Raw genomic sequence first — 6,971 nt, forward strand, 5'->3', positions numbered from 1 at the left:
TATATGGTCTCTAACAACCATGCAAAAATTGGTTCATATCGGTCCATAATTATATACACCCCCCATATAAACCTATCCCCAGATTTGTCTTGCGGAACCTCTAAGAGAAGCAAATTTCATCCGCTCCGGCTGAAATTTGGTACATGGTGTCAGCATATGATCTCTTACAACCGTGCAAAAATTGGTCCATATCAGTCCATAAATATATACAGCCCCCATATAAACCGATCACCAGATTTGACCTTCGGAGCCTCTTGGAAGACCAAAATTCATCTGAATCTGTTAAAATTTGGTACGTGGTGTTAATATATGTCCTCAAACACCAATGCAAAAAGTGGTCGAAATCGGTCCATAATTATATATAGCCCCCATATAAACCGATCCCCAGATTTGACCTCCGGAGCCCTTTGGAAGAGCAAGATTCATCCGAATCGGTTGAAATTTTGTACGTGATGTTAGTATATGGTATCCAACAAACATGCAGGAATTGGTTCATATCAGTCCATAATTATATATAGCCCCCATATAAACCGATCCCCAGATTTGACCTCCGATGCCTTATGGAGAAGCAAAATTCATCCGATCTGGTGGAAATTTGGTACATGGTGGTAGTATATGATATTTAACAACCATGCTAATAGTGGTCCATATCAGTCGATAATCATGTATAGCCCCCATATAAACCGATCCCGAGATTTGGTTTTGGAGCCACTTGGAGGAGCAAATTTCATCCGAGTCAGTTGAAATTTGGTACATTGTGCTAGTATATGGCCGTTAACAACCATGCCTAACTAGGTCCATATCGGTCTATAGTTATATATAGCCCTCAGATAAATCGATTCCCAATCACACAAAAATTGGTCCATATCAAGTTCATAATTGTATATAGCCCCCATATAAGCGACCCCATATTTCAATTCTGGGTCTCTACGTACCGTGAATAAGTCCATACCGATTCATAATTAATTGTAGACTTACCTATACATACCTTTTTTGTCTAGTATATACCACCTATGGACTAACTAACAATTTAGAAAACGATTTTGAGAAGTTTGTGGATGACAGCCTTTCGTAGAAGTTTCTACGCAATCCATACTGGATGGTACATAAGATTCGGCCTGGCCGAACTTACGGCCGTATATACTTGTTTTACTGATTTAGTTTTCACTTTAGCGGCTAAACTCGAACTTAGTATTCACCTTATAGGCTAAAAGAAGACCAAATTAAATTGTTCTCTTCTATTCCTCAAAGATAACCAAATGTTCTACATTTAAAACACAAATGTTTTATTCAAAGTAAATTATTGAAAGTTTTTTTCTCAGTGTGGGACTTTCATTATTTCCCCATTTTATTCTTAAAAGTTCAGATTGATCATATTTTATCAGATTTCATCCGATCCGATTCAAATTACCATTCGGAAATGAGTTCATATCGGTTTATAAATATTTGTAGACTCAACTACACTGAACAAATTTCCGTAGTTAAACTAACGGTAAATTTAACTTATTTTTATTGAAAAAAACTTGTTTTTAGTTAAATTTTATTACTTTTTCCAAAGTGTTCAACAGCCCAATGTAATTTTCCTTTTGTTAAGTATGTCTCAAAACATTTTATGAGCTAAATGAGGGTATAAAGTTCAATGACCATACACAGAAGTTCAATATGAACTAATACAAAAGAAAATTTTCGTGCGATTCCCAAAAATAGTAAGAATGAACTACTGTATGGATGTATGGATGCTATGGCGCCAATGTTTTTTTTTGTTTAATTTAGTTATTTTTTTTTCTATGAGAGGGTGTAATTTCGTGAGTTGTAGACCAAAAGAGGAGTTTTCTTTTCTGAGAAACGAAATTTCAGACAAACAAAACTTACATTGAACGCTAAAAAAAAATCGTTAAAATCACATAAAATAATATAGAGACAATCGTTAAATGATTTATCTTAAATTCGGGTTCATATGCTCTGCAAAAAAAGTACTTTATAAGAAAGGGGAATTTCGTTCATAAGGAAGGTAACAATGAATTGTGGAACATAACAATGCTTTGTGGAAATCTCAAAATGTAGAATATAGAATGGATTAGAGTGGATACATCCAAGTTGGAGTTAGTCGCAGTCGGCAATAATTTTTTTACTTTATAAATTATTCTTTCAAGCCTAGTTGGCCTTGATTTTGAATGAAAAAAGACAATACAGACATGTATGAGGAAGTTGCTGTTTGAAAGTTGTTCAATTAAGAGGAGCCTGAAATTGTTGACATTTTCCTGAGTTTTCTGTCACAATATTTTAATTTCATCATTTTGTAATTAAATTTTTATACGTCAATAAAGGATATTTAAACCTCGTCTTTACATTTAACTTTTTCATTCCGTTTGGAACCCATCGAAATGGTTGTTTCAGCCGTTGTGCAATTTTTAGTCGATCTAGCGATGTCCGTCCGTCTTGGTGTTGAAATAACCCTACTTTCCGAAAGGAGTATGCTAATGACGTGAAACTTCTTACAAATAGTTGTTATTAATGTAGGTGGGAGGGTATTTTAAATGGGACATGTGGGATCACTCTTAGGTATATTCCCCAAATTTGATTTCTAGATACTCATGGAGGAACAAATTTCATCCGATCCTTTTGAAATTTGACCCGCTAATTACCGTGCGGTTCATATCGGGTCATAACTATTTACAGGCTCCTCTATGTAAACCGATCAAGAACTGAAATAGCTTAGACTCCATATGGACCAAACTACAACTTAGAAGACTATGTTAAAAAGTTTTAAGATACATTGCCATCGGCAACGGCTATCAAACCCAAGAAAATCGACGCAATATATGGTGGAGGGTATATACGATTCGGCTTGGCCGAAATTAAGGCCGCATATATCTGACAATGTTAAGAAACAAAACTATATAACTCTCAATGTTCTTCAAATTGACTATACATATAAGAAAACAAAAAGTCCACATTTTCCTTCATAGTGTGTTATTGTTTTTGAGTGTAAAAGCCTATTCTATGTGATGAAAGACACCACCCTACTATATCCAACAATACAGCCCTAATAAATGAATACTTGAATCCAAAGTATCTGTACTGTACAACTGTTGAAACATTGCAGCTAAGTAAGATATTATCTGGTAAAGAAAACAAACAAAAAAAAAAACTTTTTACACAACATAAAATTATACAAAATCCTTGGCAAATAAACAACCAAATCGGAAACACTCCACACACACACATGCGATACACACACATATACACCAAACAACATCAATATATGTACCAATAACAGATCTATACATACTCCGAACCGAAATATGTCACTCACACATTGATATACACATCATTGGTGATACGCACAAAGAAATGTTAATCTCACAATAGGGCAGCCCAGATAATGCATAGAAAACAAGTGTATACAGAAGTAAGTTCTGTCGGGCCGAATCTTAAATGCCCATCACCATGAATCAAATATAATAGTTTCCTCCGAAAATTCTTCGTCGTAGCGGGTTACTTGATAATATATAGAACATCAGGAGGTTTTATAACAAATATTCTCCCAAGCAGATCAGTTCAACCAGTACGCTTCCTAAAGATACATTTAACAAGTATATACGGCCGTAAGTTCGGCCAGGCCGAATCTTATGTACGCTCCACCATGGAGTGCATAGAAACTTGTACTAAAGACTGTCATCCACAATCGAATTACTTGGGTTCCTGTAACACTTGCCAATGGCAACGTATCTTAAAACTTCTTAACACCGTCTTCTCAATTGTAAGTTAGTTCATACGGGGTATATATTAAACAAAAAAGGCCGATTAAATACGTATATAATTCATTTTGACAAAATTTTCTATGGAAATAAAATTTTGCAAAATTTTTCTACAGAAATAAAATTTTGACAAGATTTTCTATAGAAATAAAATCTTGACAAAATTTTGTATAGAAATAAAATTTTGACAAAATTTTCTATAGAAATAAAATTTTGGTAGATTATTTTTGGGGATCGGCTATATATAACTATAGACCGATATGAACCAATTTTGGCATGGTTGTTAGCGGCCATATAGTAGCGCAATGTAGCAAATCTCACAAAATTTCAAACGGATCGGATGAGTTTTGCTCATCCAAGAGCTCAGGAGGTCAAATCTGGGGATCGGTTTACATGGGGGCTACATACAATTATGAACCGTTACCATATTTCAACCGACTCGAATGAATTTTGCTCATCCATGAGGCTCCGGAGGTTAAGTCTGAGAATCGGTTTATATGGGCTATATATAATTATGTACCGATGTGGACCAATGGTTGTATAGAAAACGTTATCAAAATGAATTATATACGTATTTAATCGGTCTTTTTATACCCTCCACCATAGGTGGGGGGGGGGGTATATTAACTTTGCCATTCCGTTTGTAACACATCGAAATATTGCTCTAAGACGGTCCCCAGATTTGACCTCCGCAGCCTTTTGGAGAAGCAAATTTCATCCGATCCGGCTGAAATTTGGTACATGGTATAATTATATGGTCCATAATTATATGTAGCCCCCATGTAAACCGATCCCCAGATTTGACCTCCGGTGCCTTTTGGAGATGCAAAATTCATCCGATCCGATATAGAAACTTTAAATTTATCTTCGGGAAAGGTACCATTTGAACCCATCTGCCATCAAATCCCCCTGAGATTCTACATATTTCTAAGTTACCTGCATCCGCGAAAAGTTTTCAAAAGAAACTGTAAAATTTGATTCATGGTGGTGTGTACACCGAAAAAAAAGTTTACTATTGTTTACGAAAAATGAACTAACCCATAGTAAGAATGACCATGATTTGGCGCCAAAGATTTTTTTCATCTAGAGAAGTTCATGATTTTCTTATAAATAAGTTTATGTATTGCATCGTATTTTAGTTCATTCTTACTACGCTGAGGGAAGAATGTACTTACACTCATTCAAAATATTCCTGCTATCCGGAAAAATGAACAAGTTTTTGGGAATCCTATATTTAGAAATTGGTTTCAAATAAACTATTTATCAGTATAATTTTCAAAGAAGTAAATAAATTTAGGAATTAAAGGTACAACAAGCCTGTATACAACTAAGAAATTTTTCGTACAATATAAGACAATTTTTCATAACTACCAGTATTTTATTTCAAAAAATTATTATTATATTACATAAAACTATGGCTTATGATATACAATAAAAGAAATGTTTTTATTTGTACGCTGTATGTTGTTACTTTTCCGTAGTTAGTAATTGCTTCTTCAAAAGAGTAATATTCTATGTTAGTAGAATGAAACTAATTAATATCAATTTCCATTTTCTATCCATATGAAAGATATATGCCATAAGTTGCTATTTTCATTTCATTTTTGTCCAATTTCACCGATTTCGCTAGTTTTTGTTGTGTGGATTTGCGTCATAAGCCTCTGAAGTTAAAAAGGTATATGAAATATAAAAATATTATCAAATTCTATGGTATTTTGATCTTTATCTTACAAGAGAATTTTCTTAGAGCCAATAGGGATATCAGCTTAGATAGCATTAAACAGTAAGAAGATTCCAAAAAATACCATTAGATTTGCTGTCATCCTGCAAATGAAAATTATTTTTTAATAAATAGAAATTTTGGCTTTATTACAAATGGACGAAAAACTTACCACATTGAAAAAAATCATCCAATTACTACATTAGTGGAATCATATCCATGCACAAATGGGACATTTTTGAAATCCTTCTCAGAATATAAATGAAATAAAAATATTATAAAATTAGATATAATTTCCACTTGTCAATATAGCATTTAGTATTTATGGTGGATATTAAGTTCGAGTTTAGTGGCTAAAATCCCAATTTTTCATGATTAGTTTTCTTTAGAAATACATGGGAACAAAATTGAACCGTTTTTGTGTTCATTTAAAATTTATATCAAATTTTTAGTAATTTGAGGTTGCTGAATCCAAATTTACACTTGTTTTTTTAAGAGCTCGACTTTTTGAGATATACGGTTATGTTCAAAATTAAGGGACTTCCGCTATATATATTGGAATAACTTGAAAACAATTCATCATATTAAATTAAAAAACAGCGTTCTACATAAGCTTAAAAACGATTTTCTGTTCTTAATCGTGTTATCCATTTAAAGAATATAAACTTTATAAAAAACTTGTTTCGAGCTATTCTCCATCAAGTTATATTTAAATTTGCATCGAAGGCGTATAATTTTATACTTTTCTTACTGATTTATTTCTGATTTTAGCACCTAAACTCGAACTGAGTACACACCTTAAGGACTCGCTATAACATAAAAATATAGACTCAAAAAATTGTAATGTGATCCAGATGTAGAGTAAATATAGATCATTTTATTACCACTCATTATGAATATTTTTATGTAAACCAATTTAAAACCGCACTAATTTTAAATTATTAATAGAAATATACAGTTTCTTAATATGTGATTTATTTTAGAGTTATTTATTTTTTATCAATATAAAGTGTTTTTGTTTTCTCTAACATCACACCATTCACTTATCAGTTTCTAAAATGTTACGAAATAAATGTATTTTTATTAATAAACACAAATACCGCACGCAAGCGCACCACGTGTGCGCTTCATAAATGCATCAACAGAACTGAATGCACCAATAAAACTCAAAGACACAAATAGTCATAAAGGACACATATGTAAAGAAAAACAACTCCACGCACACATGATCCCTTTCTGATCTCGCTATTGCAACAAAACAACTATCACCACAAAAGATACCAACAACACACATTCCATAACATCATCGCAATAACAAACACAAACAAAAAAAAAAAAGATGATGCAATAATTTCATAATTTCTTCTCACTTCAATTTCCAGTATCACGTTTATTGATTAGTTGGTATTCTATCTATAGGATAAGGTAAAATATATTCAAAATTTACGAGGAATCCATAAAAAATTATATACACCCGTCAAGGATTAAAT

General features: G+C 32.8%; 1 long non-coding RNA gene across 1 annotated transcript; it reads right to left on the minus strand.

The window, feature by feature from the left end:
- Window positions 1-5,118: 5,118 nt before the first annotated feature.
- LOC142242892 (uncharacterized) lies at window positions 5,119-6,619 on the minus strand. Its single transcript, XR_012724234.1, has 4 exons — window positions 6,366-6,619; window positions 5,654-5,727; window positions 5,493-5,585; window positions 5,119-5,422 (listed from the first exon to the last, which is right to left on the minus strand). It is a non-coding gene; the product is annotated as an uncharacterized LOC142242892 (long non-coding RNA).
- Between the last annotated feature and the right edge of the window lie 352 nt (window positions 6,620-6,971).

This window comes from Haematobia irritans, chromosome 1, assembly GCF_050003625.1.
Source record: "Haematobia irritans isolate KBUSLIRL chromosome 1, ASM5000362v1, whole genome shotgun sequence".
Taxonomy (NCBI): Eukaryota; Metazoa; Arthropoda; class Insecta; order Diptera; family Muscidae; genus Haematobia; species Haematobia irritans.